The sequence below is a fragment of the Corvus hawaiiensis genome, chromosome 6 (assembly GCF_020740725.1).
Source record: "Corvus hawaiiensis isolate bCorHaw1 chromosome 6, bCorHaw1.pri.cur, whole genome shotgun sequence".
Taxonomy (NCBI): domain Eukaryota; kingdom Metazoa; phylum Chordata; class Aves; order Passeriformes; family Corvidae; genus Corvus; species Corvus hawaiiensis.
This window is the reverse complement of record NC_063218.1, coordinates 13,715,402-13,732,482: the sequence shown is the minus strand read 5'-3', so window position 1 is coordinate 13,732,482 and position 17,081 is coordinate 13,715,402. Positions and strand designations below refer to the sequence as shown.

Here is a 17,081-nt window from a genome sequence, read left to right as displayed (position 1 = left end):
TTTGTAGGTAAAATGGCATATACGTCAGGGGAGTTGCAGCCATAGCAGTACTGGTTAGGAGAGGGAAGTGTGGTTTGCTTGCTCTTTGTCTTCTTCACAATCTTAATCAACTGCCAGGCTGGTGTATGTCTCTGTGTAATTTATTCCACCCTGAAAAAAACCCAGCTGTTTTTGTGCAAGTCTTGTCATTTATTCTTACCAGACATCCCTGTATTTTGGTCAGAGCAATAGCTTTGGCATGGCCAAAGTGATAACTCCAAGTACAGTGACATAACAGTGTTTAAAGGCTTGATTTCCCCAGAGGACAATCCTAAAATCCTACTGATACGGAGAAGAAAAACCTTCCTCCCTCCCTTCTTCTCATGCTGGCTCTGGAACTTGTTTGATGCCCCAGCAAGCTGCTTCAGCTTACTATACAGACAGCAAATAAATGCAGCAAATACCAATGCAGCATTTTCTGCCAGTTTAGTGAAATAAATTGGTTAGCTTAGAGATCAGGTGAACACTCAAGTGTCTCTGCAGAGCAAGAAGCAGCAGTGTATAGCTGAGAGCAGAAGAAAATATTGGGAAAATTCTTTTTTTTTTTTTTTCTCAATATTAGACTGATTTAACTGTCTTGCCAAACTCCTTAATGCTGGCAAGGTCACAAAATGATTAACCAGTTCAAGAATGTCCATCCACACAGAAGTATGCATTTGTTTAGCTGATTCTGAATATCAGAGCTCAAAGGCTTGTCTGCACTTGAAAGTATTTCTCAGTGTGGCTTGACTGGCACTCTCCCATTCCTCTGAAGAGATGCAGTTTATGAGAGTCACTTGCTGAGGCAGCTCAAACCCAATTCCAGGAAAAGGCCTTCCTTTTGATATCAGCATTACCGAGTCTGCCTTAGGCTCCTTGTTGCCACTGCCATTTTGATCAGAAAAGGCATTTTTTTTGGGCTTGTAATCAACAGAAATGCTTATCATACTGGTGAAACAGTGAAATGGAGACCAAGTTAAAAGCAGTGTACTTGGAGTTCTGCTGGATAAGAAAATAACCATTTCCTTGATCAGACAGGGAGTTGTCTTTGAGATGAGGTGCTTAGCATTTAGCAGCAGACTGGTTACTTGCAGCAACTGATGCAAGTTATTTTGTTTTTGAAAAGCTATTAGCATTTTTTTTTTTTTTTGTAAACTGATAGACCAATCTTCAGATCAGTGGATACGTTGGGATTTTTTTTAATTGCATGCATTACTTCACTGCCACCTTGTTTGTTATATATGCAAAATCAAACCACCCTAAATTTTAATTTATGAAAAAAATGTGTTTGGCTAGAAGTCCAAATGGGGGTGAAAGAAACCTGAACAAAAAACACTTTGGAGAGTAAATGCTGGAAGGTTATTTCTTTTGTGAGTCACAAAAAGGTCTTTAGTAGGAAATATTTAGAGAGCTGCCTCATGGGAGGGTAATATTTGTGAATGTTGAAAATTGCACAGATATTAATACAAAGCCGTATAAGGAGATGCTGAGGTCACTTGGTCTGTTCAGCCTGGACAAAATGGAGACTGAGGGGAGACCTCAGCAGTCTACAGCTTTGTCATAAGGTGAAGAAGAGGGGCAGGCACTGATCTCTTCTCTGTAGTGACCAGTGACAGGACCTGAGGGAATGGCCTGAAGTTGTGTCAGGGGAGGTTTAGGGTGGATTTCAGGAAAAGGTTCTTCACCCAGGGGGTGGTTGGGCACTGGAACAGGCTCCCAGGGCAGTGGTCACAGCACCAAGCCTGACAGAGCTCAAGAAGTGTTTGGACAATACTCAGGCACACAGGGTGACTCTTGGGGATGGTGCAGTGCAGGGCCAGGAGCTGGAATCGATGATCCTTGTGGGTGTTTTCAAACTCAGGGTGTTCTATGATTCTATGATTCCATGATTCACTGCACATCAGCAAATTTCTCCCTAACAATACAGTCCATTGCTCATTATTAGTTGCTATGTAATATTCATGCATCTAAAATCATCCAGCACAGGAGAGTTTGATCAATTTCTCTAACAGCAGTGACTAAATTTAGTGGATATTGTGCCTGTTATGGAGCAGAGGTTGGGATATTTCTTATCTTTACCTGAGGGGCTCTTTTAACAGTCATAAATACCATGTGCTTAGAGAATAGGAGTGACTAGTGAAAAGCTGAAGCAAACAACCCACAAGCTGAAATGGTTGGATGAACTATTCAACAAACACCTATGAAAAATAAAAGCAAAATCCATTTTCAAATTATTTGTTAATCAAAATAACCTGAATCCTTAACTGGTGTAATTTGTAGCTAACAGTTTGTAAAGCTGTAATGGGCAAAAAACACTTGAAAGGAATGAAATACCATGGCTGATTTTAATTGGCTTTTTTTTTTTTTTTTTTACTATTAATGCATCCAGAAATATTAATTTGGTTCTCATTATGAGTGAATTAACTTAAAAAATATTAGGCAGTGAAACTATATATATACAGACATAAATATATATATGTGTGTATATATATATATATATGTATGTAAAAAATATGTATGTGTGTGTATATATATATATGAACTTCTATTTGTTGTTTAGATACTTCCAAACCTAACGGCCCCACTAGCTGGTGCAGCAGAGTTTTATGGTACCCAGGCACTTAGAGCACCTCCCAAAGTTCCTCAGAGATAATTTATGATCACACTTCCCAAAGCCCTTTTTCCCTATCAGAGCTGGCAGATTGTCACTGATTCATAAACCAGGGCAAAACCACCCTCTGCCTGGACCTACAGCTGTGTGCATCCCAAAACAGCAGCTCCCAGGCTATAGTCAACCCCCAGGAGTTTTGCACAAGTGTGTAGCAAGAAGTCTGCAGAGAGTAGCTGAAGATTATCAACTTACTACATCTGGATGGTTACTCTGAAGGCTAAAAAGTTGAGTTCACAAGTTTGGGAAACACTAGGTAGAGACCTATTTCTCAGCTTTCCTGAAATTTGAAGAGTGCTATCGCAACCACCCAGTATGTGTATGCGTTTAAATGCTTGCATTATGAGTCTTAGAGATATACTAAAGGAGACAAAAAAATGCCCTTAATAATATCGACTGTAGGTGCCATTTAAGCAAATATTTACGTGGTTGTCTGGCAGATGAGATCTTTAGAAGTATAATTACCTGCTGGCTGTGAAAGCATAACTTTTATTGAGGTTGGGATGTTAGAATCAGAACACGCTCATTCAAGGTTTATTGAATAGTATGTGAATCACTGTATTCCATTCTTTAAGATTTGCCTTGAACCACTATTGAAGTAATAACCAAAATGGAGTAAGCCTCATTGTAAGCTGAAATTGTTTTATTTTGCACAGTCTCTTCAGTTTCATTTAAACTATGTTTGCCTGTTTGGTGTAAACCCCCACTGTCTTTCTAAGATGAGGATGAGAATTGCAGATAAGAATATGCACACCTTTTTTTTTTTTTTTAACCTTCTTAGGGCTGCTGTGAAGTTACAGTCGCAATATAAAGATGACAAGAAGTTCAAGACAAGATAAAGGACCCCTGTGAGATTGGACACTGAGAGGTGCACCAGACTTCCTCCTTTTGCTTGGCACTTCTCTTTTTATTCTTTGATTAAAGTCTTTTTCCTTTACTTACATCCTCCATTAAGATGTCTCAGTGTCATTTAGGGTGTTAATTGAGAGGAGGTTTAAGCTCATCAAGGCGATTATAAGTGATAGTTAAAAATTTCTATATATGGCCTATGCTGGAATCAGCACAGTAGGATGCCATTTTTCTTTTATCTAACTGACATTGGTAATAATAGATGAAATTATTACTAAATCGCAGCTGCAGAGATGATATCATGATTTTTTTGTGTAATCTTTGATGAAAAATTAATTTTTGAGAGGGATAATTTAAAATGATTTAAATAGTATTATACTGAAGTCCTTACTGGTAATTAACACCAATCTTGTCAGAAGTGAATCCACTTTTGCAGCTGTTTCTAAAGATACCTACAGTATTTGTAACTTTTCTGGGAGTGAAATTATAGTGTTTGGACTTTATTTTTACTGCATAAGGACCATTAAGAGAAAAGGATGTTAATAGAGAAGGCTTTGTTCCCCAGCAGGGCCAAAGTCTATTTCACATTTTCAGTGTTTCTCTATGTGTGTATTTAATTAGCTATGCTCAGCATGTAAGCAGAGTTCAGTGTATGCAAAGTAGACTTTACATGGTATTTATATGTATGTATTCGCATGCCAGTGTACACACAGATATGTATATCTTGATGGGTTAGCTATATAAGTATACACAACTTTATTTGCGAGGGTTTTAATTGGTTGAACAGATGGCTGATCAGAAATGCTTCTTCATCTTCATCAGTGACTCGTCTTTCTTTCTTTGCATCGACTTTCATCACAGTGGCAAAAAAGTGCTCTAACGAGAAACAGCTGAAAATAGATTTTTCTTTGGTACTTTCATCATGCTTTAAATGACAGAAGTGGATTTTTTTGTCCTATATATAAAGACCTGCAGGAGAAGGTTAAAAAAGGAAATATAGTGAAATCTAAATAGAAAAATTTGAATGAGAATATGGGAGAGCCTCAGATTATTCCTCTTATCTTCATATTTTACTTTCTTCTTTTTTAAAGTACATGCTGATTTTTGACAAGATATATAGTCGTGGTTATTCACGCTAGCTACAGTACCTGCCAATCAGTTTTTCTTTTCCTCGAGTTTGGTGCAGAAAGGGGGAGGGAGGGACAGGAGTTGAAAGATGACACAATGGCTTAGAGGACTGTTACTTTAGGTATTCATTAAAAAAGGAGTTACACGGCCAGCTTCTGCTGTTTCTGCAATTTTATTATATTCAAATCAAAGTCTGACTTCTGTAGGCTTTATAAAGGAAACAATGTGCCTTATAAACAGAGTGCAGGGTTCATGTAGGAGTGGTTCACTTACAAGCAGATTCATGGCTTGAGTTGATGTATAGATATGTGAATAATCTATCCCATTTTTAATTTGAAAGAATAAGTTACTTGCTTTTTTTTTTTTTTTTTTTGTCGGTGTTGAAGTCTTTTGCAAACAGCTGCTTTTATTCTCTGAATTCCTGTGGATATATCACTGTTGTATCCACTTTGCAAATTGGTAAACTGAGGAATGCCTTGACTGAGGAATCTGAGAAAATCATACAGCTAGCTGAGAGTCAAAAGCAGAAGTAGAACTTGGGGATTCTTCTCTCCTCTCTTTTTTCTCCAGAAGCAGACCAAAACCCCTGGAAAAGTATGGTTTACAAAGGAAAAATTACTCTTTGCATATTTAGCCCTGTTTGAACTGAATATGAAAGAAATACTCTGTGGTTTCAGTGTAATAACCTGACTTTTTTTTCTTAGTAGAGCCTAGTTTTCATAGGCTTTCTCCTCATAAATGGAATCAGCAATATGCCCTTGTGCCCAGTGCAGCTGTAGAAGGACCACAGTCCTTGCCAAGTGTAAGGGGGGGAGGGCCCAGAGGAACAAAGAAGTGATGAAGCTTGAGGCTGCAAGCAGAGGCATTTCATCAAAAAGGGAGTAGAAATAGAGAAAGACTTAACATTCTTCAGTCTTGCTGGGATGGGTCAGTCTGATGCAGACACTTTAGAAAGGAAAGGGAAAAATATGTAAACAAGAAATTTCTGGAAGTTAAAGATGTATAGGGTGCGGTAAGTACCTCACAAGAATGATATATGGCAACTTCTAAATTCTATTATTAAAAGACTTCCTGAGGGGGAGATTGAAACTAGAATTCAAGGATAAGTATACGTGAACACCATCCGGCTCTTTAGTTTCAGTTCTTTAGACTGGGACAGTCTGGAGATAGAGAAGACATTATTAGGACTATCTCCTCACAGCTTTGATGCAGCTGCTCATGTGCTTGAAACAGCAGTCAAAAGTTGTACTGGAATTTTCTTTTTCTCCCAGAACAATTACTGCAATATAAGGATGATGTTTGTGGGCTGGAAGGAGAAAGAAAAGATTCTGGGAATAAGAACAGCAGCTTCAGATTTTTTGAGCCCTTCTTTTCAGATTGTGACCCCTTGTTTGCAGGCTTTGAAACCCTGATAGAAATGGTGTGGGTTTGGGAGGAGGTAATCTTGGCTCAGGAGGTCTGGCAGATGGTGTTGGCAAATGGCACTGCAGGCTCCTGCAGTGTGGTGCAACACTCTGGAGGTGAGTAGGGGAGCAACGAGGTTGTGGGAAGCAGCTGGTGGCAAATACACTCAAGATGGCTCCAGTGAGCAACCCCAAACAGCCTGGTAGGGTGGAGAAAGAGCAGAGTAAAGCTCAGAGCAAATGAACCAGCACTGTGGTTGTGTCCCTCTTCAGGAGGATGTGTCTGAGGTGAAGGTTAGCAGCTGACAGAAATGTGGGTAATGCAGTGCTGTCCTTCTCACCCTTACCCTTTGTGGAAAGGTTTTTCTTAACACAAGCATAAGGTCCTAAAACCCAGAAAGGCTGACCTTAAAAAATATCTATCTTCATGACTGGAGGAACTCAGTTCCCTTTTACAGTGGTGTAAGTCTACAGGCTTTCCAGTGGAGACTGTGACACATCCTTATGAACCAAGGTACTTGGGAAGTAGTCAGATGACTGAGCTGCTTTTCTTCTCTCCCCCTCTCTCTTTTTCCCTCTTTTAATATTAAAGATGATGAAAATAACCCAAGAAATTAATATCAACCTCTTCTGTCTCAAAAGAGATTAGTAGCATGGAGGAGGCAGTTCTTTCTAGTCTATTGATGCTGACAGACTTCAGTGAAAGAAATTTTTAGGTGGTACTTGGGGATAAAGCAATAGCATAAAACTAAAACAGTCAAGAAACGTATGCTTGCATTCTGACTTGTTCAAAGCACTAAGGGAGGTAAGCAGAAGGGATCTGCAGCATTTATACATCAGGTAGCGCCAGCTCGGAGCTAGACTATTATGGGTGTGAGTTTATGCAAAACACAGCCTTGCCCATGCATCTTCATTCAGAGGTGTAGTATTTTTTAGAACTGTGGACCTTTATCTGCAAAGCCTTAAAAACATGATTAACTTGGTTTTATATATATATTGCAAAAAGATTTTCTGCAACAGTGAAAACAAGCAACAAGGATGACACTAGTCTCCTAGCGCATTTCTCTAAGGCTCATGATATCTCTGGTTATTTACCTTGCCTCCCTATCTCATCGTTACTGTCTTTCACTCCATAAGTGCATCATCTTAAGAAGTGGCTATGAAGCAAGTGGCTATTAGGTATTCAGGCCAGACATGGGGAAGGCAGACAAAAAAACACTCTTGGTTGGCTGAATAGGACATCCTTGTTGCAGTCCTTGAACTGGAGTCCATGCCAAACATTCTGTGCTGTTGCTTCCAAGATGGGCAGATGGGGGTCTTATCAAATAAGACAAGATTCTCCTTCCTTGCCAGTGTCTAAGCATGCTGCCTCCATACCTATTCCAGGTGTTGATGTACGGGAGCAAGGTGACTCTCTTGCACATCACACATAACATGCTCGGTTAAACAGAATTGAATATGAATTGTCACATCTTTTGCTGTTGGAAATCAGTGCCATGATTCTTCAGTCCATTTATAATTAGAAAGAAGGGCTATTGGTTAAAAAAGTCTTTAAAACTGAACTTCTTGAGATCATATCTCCATATTAGGAGGGTTTGGGGTGGAGGGGGGTTTAAAGGGTGATTTAAACATAAAGAAAAAGTGAATGTGAGTATAGATAATATTTTTGATATTTTATTAAATGTAAGAAGGTTTGATAATTGTGGGTTGGGTTCCCCCCCCCCCTTTTTGTTCCTTCTCTTTCCTGTTATATATCTTACTCCATTTACTATGATCTATGCCTGAATCACTGGTGAAATTATGATATCATAACAGTCAAAAAGATAAAGGGAGGAATGAATCAAGGAAAGCAAAGGAGTTTTAGTGGTAATTCATGTTACATTTTGTATTTTTCTTTTGTTAACACTACTGAGATGTACTGCAGTATAGTATCATAAGCTTTTGGAGAGGGTAAGTTTAAAATCTTTCTTCTTTCCCCATCCTCTTCAGCCATGCTATGTATTTTTAAATCACTAATCAGTTCAGTGATTAAAATACAGGAAAACCAAACTGAAATTTAAAAATATCTCAAAAAAAAAAATCCCTCAAACCTCACTCAAGTAACAAGAATAAAATAAACATTTTGGCCTTCTTTCTTCATTCATCATGAAGTATATGCTTTATAAAACTAATTCCTGGTAAATTATTTGTGGGTCACCTTTAAAGAAGTTCCTGAGGTAGTAATGCATCCCCTGAAATGAAAAGACACATAGATTTTCTGTTGTTTATATGAGACATGCTTATGCTTTAAAAATACTTTTGCAGTGGGTTTAAAGAATGATAAAGATGTTTATGTATTTTTGGAGCTACAGCACGTTCCAGTGATCTGAGCTGCAGACACACAAAAGTGCAAAAACAACCTTGAAAATGCTTTGGCAGACTTCACATGTTAATCACTGCAGAATGGCTTCAAAATTAATGAACAGAGAGCAATTGTTTCTGTATAAGTGCCTCACTCAGAGATGTAAGTGAAATAGAAATTTAGTGTAGTAGTTTTCAAGACAATGATTAATATTTACATTTATCAGCTGAAAAGCCCCAAAATGTTATAAAAAGGTAACTTTTACAAAGTAGAGTACTTGTTTCCCTGCTAATAGGCAGCACTTAGCCATCTAAAGTCAGTCTCTTTCTCTCTCCCCTTCCTTACCAGAACAATTGTAACGCTGATGGTAATGCCAAATTCGTGTATGTTTTTCTTCTTGTTATGCCGTTAAGATGAATCATTTGCAGTTAGACTATATTGCTTCCTCCTTTTAAAATGTATTTTGTTGTTTCACAGTTGTACTCTACTTTTTAACATACATTTACTTTATTTGTATATTTTTTAACTTCAGACATAGTGTTAAAAATCTTAATTATTCTAAGCTGTTCAAGAAGAGAATTTAAATGCATCACAGGATAGGTAGATGTATCTGAACACTCTGCCAACTACAGTCCAAAATATTGTTCTTCATTGTTCCCTTCTACATATTCAAGAGATATTTGATCAAAATGTATAACAAACATGAAAACATATGAAAGCTTTGAATTTTCAATGAGGAAAAGAAAATATAGAAAAATAGTATGATATTGTACTATGCTTAGGGGCACTGGTTAGGGTACTTATGCTGGAGAAAATAGCAAAATGCAGAGAGTCTGACTAGTTTCTTGGAATCTTATGTTTAATATTTCTTCAGTATGGAAATCATGCAAAATTACTTGAAAATGGCTGTCAAGTGTTTGATCATAGCAGTATAGAATCCCCAAGAAGAAAAGGAAAGAAATCCCAGAAAAGTTTTGAAAAGGTTTGAATATCAAGTAACAGACTGGGCTGCTGTCTTCATACTTCTGGTGCGTTTTTAACTAGGCTACCTTGTGTTCTTTTCTTTCCTTTCCAAACCCAGTATTTAAAAGTCCCATATGGCAATAGATATTGCTGGAATAGAATGCATACTGTTCTGGAATCAATTTTATCTGAATTAACTTTCTGTATTTTAGAATGCAGATGAAATATTTTGCCTTCTCTACATTTTCTTTTGACCTGGTCCTTGTCCCCTCTCCATTCTCTTGCCTGCATCCCTCTAAATGGGTGTTTATGTAATATACAGAACTTTCTCTTTAATCCTGTACAGATGTAGAAGGGGTGGGGTTGTTCTGCCCAGTGGCATATATGCTTAGACGACAGACAAAGGAGGATTGAAGGTGACATATTCTGTGTGATAACACCAGACCAGGCACATTAGGTAGGTGCTCTTCATTAATGGGACAAGGATGGGAAAGAATGTGAATAGAAAAAGCAGAATCTTGCTTGGAACTTGTTGATGCCAGAAGCATTATTTAACTTTTGAAGAATGAAGTTAATGTTTAAAGTTAATTTTCCCTTGTGATCTGAACTGATGACTCTGCCTTTTACTCACAGACCCTTATCATAGGAGTCGACTCATGCTCAAGGTCAAGGAAAAAATCTGAAAAGGGATACTGTTAGGGAATAATCCAAAAACGTGCTTGTTTTACTTCATATCCTGCTTAGCAGAGACTCCACTAGTCATGACTGACAGCTCTTTTCAACCATTAGAGATTTTGTGTCAATAGGTCAATAGATTTAATATCCTGGGGATATCCCCTTCAGATTGCTGATCAGCACCTTACAACAGCCAAAGGCGTGACCTCGGACCATTTTCAGATTTAAACTGAACCAACTGGATGTCAAACTAGGACTTTGGGAGACTAATCAGAACAGGGTGCATAGTCTGGTAGTACAGCCATGATCTGAACTGGGCAGACATTGAGTTCACCTTCTGCAATAAGACTACAGAGAAAATAAATCATATATTCTTGAACTGTTCTTTGCTGAGCAAAGGTGTTTGCAAATCTAGACTAATATCTAAAATTGTGCCGAAGCTATGTACATTTGGAAAGCGGATTGTGGGAAACTACTTATTTGTTTCTTAATGTATTTTTAATAGTGGTTTTGATTGATATGGAACATATGCCATGTGAATACTCTCTCCTTGTACCTGGTGTCACACAGAAAGTAAATGCAATAATATTAGTGACTAATGAATCATAGAAGTCTGAAATTTCCTTCCTATCCAAAGTTATTTCAAAATATTTAAAAGGTGATAATAATTTCCAGTTTTGTTGAGAAATCTTTAGTCTAGCCAGACTTTAACTGGAATCAACACACAAGTACAGACCTCTGTCAGATTCTCTTTAGTATGATTTTTTTTTTTGTTTGTTTGGGGTTGCTTTTAGGTTTGGTTTGCTTTGCTTTTGTCTTTTTTCATCCAAGGTGAGATTTGTCTTTCTAGCTTCTTATTGTAAGCCAGCTGATGGTGATTTTGAGATTGCATTTCCACAAGTTTTAGGAAAATAAGTGGAAAAGTAGAGAGGGGTTACCCACATCAGTTCCCTGCTGAGAAAGATGCATTTCTGTAGGCTAAAGTACATTGTTAGTCAACTGAGAGTACACATGGATTGAGACATTACCAATGTCCCAGCTACAGTAAAGGCTTCAGACTCAGGTGGAACTCCATTAGATATAGATAATACAGTCATGAGTCAGGAAGCCATAGGCTTCATGAGTTGTATATCACATTGTTTCCTTTCCTGAGTCCAAAGGAAGGTCTTGTGCAGGGTTGCCACAAGCTCACGGGTGTGTCACTAACAGCTTGAGGCGAATTGGAGCTGTTAGAATGAGTAGCACTGTCACAGGAGGATGTTTTTTTTCCTGTTCCCAATGGATCTCCAGAGCTTCCATACACTAATTAATGATGGAGGCTGCTGTTGTGGGAAAATAATATAAAGGCCCAGATTTTGTGCTGCAGGCAAGGAGCAAGGAGTGCTAATTGGGAGGGAGGTGTGAGCAAAGATGCCACCTTGCACTGACTGATCATTAGCCAGCTTTTGTCCTTGCCATGAGTTAGAGCAATCTGAGGGTGACTGTAAATTATGTGGACTGATAGTGGCACCATAGAGCCATTATGTTGGCTGGGCCATACTGGTGTGTCGCATATACTTGCCAAAGTCTACATTTTATCAGCTAGGGAGCAGAAGTGGAGAACATCACACTTGGGTTTTGAGAAAGGGCTAAGGACTAGTTTTGACAGGTGGGAGGAAACATTAGGTGAAAACCTAAGCCCTTTATTGGGATTTCTGCATTAACTTAAGTCTTTAAATGTTCAGATGCTTAGAAACTAAGGACTCCTTGCAGAACGAATTGAATGGAAAAGACTCTCTCTCTGAATATATATTAGTGCTTCAACTTCTGCTACTACCAGTGGAGCAGGTAGTCCATCTCCAGAACATCCCATGCAATCCATTAGGCTGCAGCTCCAGAGCAAAATCATACTTCTCAGATGATCTGTGGTAGAAAATCTCTTCTGAGTATCTACAGTGTCCTTTTGACAAGCTCCTTTATGCCCTAGTCTTCTTCCCCTTCAGCTTTCTCACAGGGGTGGCAGGATTTGACCAATATATATGAGGATTTGACCAATATGTATGACCAATATATGTAGGTCAAAGATAACATGAAGAGGTAAAAGGCAAAAAAGGAAGAAAAAAACCCCAAAGGCCAGTCAAAGATCCGGAGTTCTCACTTTGAGTAGGATTTATGAGATCTAACAGAAATGCGAGCTGTCCTGTCAGTTTTGCATTTGATTTTTTCCCGATCATATTCTACTGCAGAGTCAGTGCAGAGACAGAGTTGTTACTGTTCCTGCACGTTATGGTACTTTGGCACTAGGCCACTCCATGCATACATGCCAAGATGCTTTTATAAAACCATTAAAAAAAGTACTAATTAGATATTTAGAGGACTGAAAATCCTGAAGATTAAAATACCAGTAAAGTAGTTATGACCACAAGTGTGTTTTACATAAGTAAGCTCATAAAGGGTTTTCTTCACTGGTGAAAGCAAAAATTATGAACCCCATGTTTCTTTCATAGTAGAACAGGTTAGACTGTTAAATGCTTTTTATGTGTGCTACTATTCCATTTTTTTCATTTATTATCTTGCAGTCATATTTAAAGGCCCCACCATCATACTTGTTACTGCACACACAAAAATACAATCTCTACCTTAAATTGCTTGCAATCTCTTAACCTTTCAGTTTAAAAACATGTTGCAAGACACATTTTAAGGAAGCAGATAAATACTGTCAAAGATGTTGCAGAGAATGAATGTGGGCATGATCTGAAAAGTTTTATTTAAAATTGTTTGTTTTCCTGGAGGTTTCCATATACTGCAAACTTCAAAGTTCACTAGGCTTCGTAGCTGAGCAAAAGAACATGTCCAAGGTGAGGAAGCCTACTGTGTCATAAATGGCTTGGCAAAGATAAAGATGGAAGAAACATTCAAAGAGGAGCTAGAGGTCAATAAATGAAAGGAATGGGGAGCAATTTAAAAACAAAGAGAGGACAGCTGCTTATACTTTCTCACAAAATTTTGACTGAGTGCTAGAGAATATTGTGGGCACCAATAGGAAAAATAGCTTCAAAAAAGATTAGACAAAGTCATGTAGGTCGAGATGAAGTTACTGTGTCCTCTTTTTAGGATTATCAGACAAGTTGACCTGATGTAACAGCCTAAAAGGAATCTGTAAATTGCCAAATGGAAGCAGGGAGAGAAATTTAGAGAGCAACCATTCTGTTACATTTCATCCCTAAACATCTGATACCATCAATAGTCAAAGGCAGGATACACAGGCCTTTTGTCTGGTCCAGTTTAGTAGCTCTTAAACAAAAGATAAATGCAAGATGCTGATCTCAAGTATTGTTGTGGCCGATAGCCTGTGTAAATAGTGGCAATAAGGTTTGGTCCTTTTGTGCACTCTGGATGCATTTTAGAGACTCTAGTCCAAAGCTGAGGAGTGGTCTGAGAATAGAAGTGCTAACCTTTCACTGCAGCTATGAGGCGCAGCGAACAGTCCTGCCACATGACATGAGGACATAGTCATGGATCTGTGCCATCCATCCTCCCTTCCCCATTTAAATATTTTCTATATCCCCACCTGCCTTCTCTGGTTCAGAGTAAATGTGGCTTCCTTCTGAAACATGACAGTGAATCCAGGGAGCTGGACAAAGCATTTCCTTGCAGCAACATTTGGCCACAGTCTGTATTAGACCAGTCTTACCCCTTTGTGTAGAATTAACGGGTCCAACAGGTCCAAGATTGGTAGTAGATCATCTCTCGGCTTTTTTGGACTGTATTTATTGTATGTTATCAACCAGCTTGTGCTTTGGTTTCAGAAGGTGATGAAAGGAAGGGCTGTTTTTCCAGCTGAGTGCAGAGTACAGCAGAGAAAGAATGGTGAGTATATTTCTGTTATGTGTCCCGATTTGCCTCTGCACTGTTTGATATTCTGACCCCACTGTTCTGTTTCCAAAACAGCTTGAGAGTCCCCTAAACAGCTGCAGAAGGTGTCATCACTGTGGGGGAAAAAAAAAGTATAATGTACATCTCAATAACCCAAATCCAGGGCATAATTTTTGTCTGGGCTGTGGTGATTCAGCTTTGCTGTATTTGCACTTCAAGTGCAAATACACTAGCAAGTGCACAGGGACACACACAGACACACATACAGGCACAGAAATGGCAGGGGGAAAGGAAGGAAAATTACATAATTCTGAGTGTAACAGAAAACAAAACAATGGGGTTGTGATATTTTACCTAGAGTGGTGTCTGATTCAGAGACTCTTTGCCTTAAATGATGTTTATCATCAATGTTATCCTGTATGGATATCTCTCTATTTTTGTTCCCTGGATTTTGTAATCCTCTTTCAGTTGGATACCTTGTTTTCTGTAGCTGCAGGGTATAATATAATAAAAGTGGTATGCATACATCTGTAAGTTGCACTTAAGCTGATATGTGCACTGTGTGTACATATACATAATATTTTTAGATAATATATAAATGTGATACATATAGCCATATATATATATATGCATACAGAAATTAATACTTTGATGTATTTAGCATCTTCAACTAATTATACCTTGCAGTCTCATGTTAATTCCCATTTGAAACATTTGGCACTATTCCTCCTAATTCATTTATATTAATGAGGGGAGGATCCTCTGAGCAATAATCAGTTAAAAATCATGACTAGCTTTGTTAATAAATACCAGATTGGTACATGATACTGTATTGGCTTGTCCTTAATTAGGAAGCACTGGAAGGAGTACCAAGAGGGAAATACTCATAAATTTTTCTTTTAAAGTCTAACTGCTCTCTTTCTGGTATTAGCATCTTTGAAACAGAGAGAAAAATGATAGCTTTGAAATTTTAATTTTTCTGCACTTAAAACAGGAAATATGTATTATATTTAATTAAGATATACATTTGATATTGAAGTTTTTCCAGCCAGGTCCGTGTAAGCAAAGTAAAATCAAGAAAAACATCAGCAACATTGCTAAGTATAAGGTAATTGAAATACTTAATTTAAATATTAGAAAACTGGAAGTTTTATGAAGCATTTGGGAAGGCTGGATGGCTCAGGGAACTAGTAATGAACTAGTGAAATCTTCATTTTTAGGTGATTGATTGCAATTGCATCTAGGAAAGGCTAGAAAGTCATTCCTGTCAGCCCATGTGCAGCAGTGGCTGTGCTATCAAAGCCAGGTCTTACCCTCAGCTGGGACTCCAGGAGTGAATGGGCATGTTAGTGAGGACAGGCATGCAATATCTGTGGAGTCTGGCTTTTCTGGAATGGTAATGGGTGAGTTTCTCATCTAGTCAATGAATTTTTCCTGAGTTTTTAATCTCAGAGTCCTTTAAAGTGGAAACTTTTTCTGGCATCACTTACAGTGATTTTTTTCCCCTCATATCTTCTGAATACTTAACATCACTGTAGGCTTGCCAAGGTGCAGTCCACTGGTGCTTGTTTATGCCAAATACTTCCAGCATATGTATGCTTATTTTATCAGTAGTCAGTATTATGAGTTATTAATACAGGAAAAGCTTAATTAGCGATGCTTATTTGAGATCTACTGAACAACAGAATGGCAAGGACTGACAGCCCTGTTCTATGCAGCGGTGGAAACTGAAGTCATCACTTCTTATCAGAATCTTTTACATATGCTAGTACTTTGAAGCCCAACATGACTGTGCTGCTCTGAACTGCAGCAGCACTGACTCTGCTCCTGCCAGGACAGTGCTGCTGGAGAGAATATGGCAATATAAGCCTATTATTTGTGGGTCAGATGGGCTTGAATGTGACCTTACAGGGAACTGTGCTAATACTGCTTATACACTCGTTTGATCTGAAACTCTTTTCCAGTCCACCTGTTGCATACCCTTGCAGCTCTCCTTCACCCACTTGTTCAGGTCTATACTTCCAGAAGACAAGCCCCTGCACTCTGACATTAATGGGGTGGGGGCAGTGGGAGGGTTCGTTCTGGGCAGGTATTTGGTACAGTGTTTACTCTGGCTAAGCACTTCTGGTCTGGAAGGCAACACATCATCCCGTAGTAGAGGTGTCAGTTTGTGAAGTTGTGCCTCCTTTTTCCCTTCCAGCATTCATTTTTCCAGTCTGTTTATCTTGGAAACAGCTTGGGACAAACATTGGTTCTTACAGCATATTCACACAGCTTCTGGCACAGTGAACTGGCGCTCCCTTTGGACCTCAAAGAATTGCTGAACAACAAAAAGTCCTGACATGGCAATAAGAGGAGAAAAACCTTGAGGGCAGTGTGTGGAGGGGGGCACCATGGGAGGTACAGCACCTTCCTGTGTGAGTGAGAAGAATGACCTCCAATGGCAAGTCCATTGAGAGGAGCAGGATGGGGACAATGTCTTCTGGGGTAGCTGTACTTAACTGGGATGGACCAAGCTCTTGGTCAGTGGCATGGGATGGCAGGCCCTGGGCACTGTGGGAATGCGTGGAGGGCAGTGATGAGAAGGCAGAATATATACAGGGAAAGTAGAGCTGTTTTGAGAAACTGGTTGTCAGATATTTAACTGCATCAAAGTTTCTCCAAATACTTCTTAGCCCCCACTACACCTTCTCCTGTTATGTCTTTTCTGTTGTCTTTACTCACCCTCTATTTTCCTTTTAAGGACTTCCTATCTCTTGAATCAATAGTTTGGAAAGGCTGCTCTGTTTAGGATCAGAGAGGCCTGAGGAAATTTTTGTTGAAAGCAAAAAAACCTTTTTATAGGACTGGGTTTTGTCTCCTGATCTGACCAAGTCTGATGTCCTGCTTGTCTCTTTTTCTGGGGCTGAGACACAACTTCAGTTTTCTTTTGGGTTAGGAAGAAAGACTGGGAGAGAAGTGCCAAGGGATGAGGGCAAATAAGGATTTTTGGAGCTGGATAGTGCAGGGTAGTTGCTCCTCTGAGCACTTCCCAGCCTAAGTATCTACCTGTATAATCAGTAGTGTTTATGACTAAAGAAATCAACTTCAATATAGTCCCAATTTCAAACTCTTTTTAGCAATCCTGAGCAGAAAGTCTTATTGTTTGTCAAAAAAGTGTGAGAACAAAAACAAACAACCC

The 17,081-nt window shown here is 38.8% G+C and overlaps 1 long non-coding RNA gene across 4 annotated transcripts in view; it reads left to right on the top strand.

Annotated features, from left to right (window-relative positions):
- Nucleotides 1–17,081, top strand: part of LOC125328122 — an 89,384-nt gene that overhangs the window by 60,679 nt on the left and 11,624 nt on the right. For all 4 annotated transcript variants that reach the window (XR_007204544.1, XR_007204543.1, XR_007204541.1 and 1 more), the window contains 2 exons: nt 3,468–3,554; nt 13,834–13,894. This is a non-coding gene — a long non-coding RNA (uncharacterized LOC125328122). The remainder of the gene's footprint in view (nt 1–3,467; nt 3,555–13,833; nt 13,895–17,081) is intronic.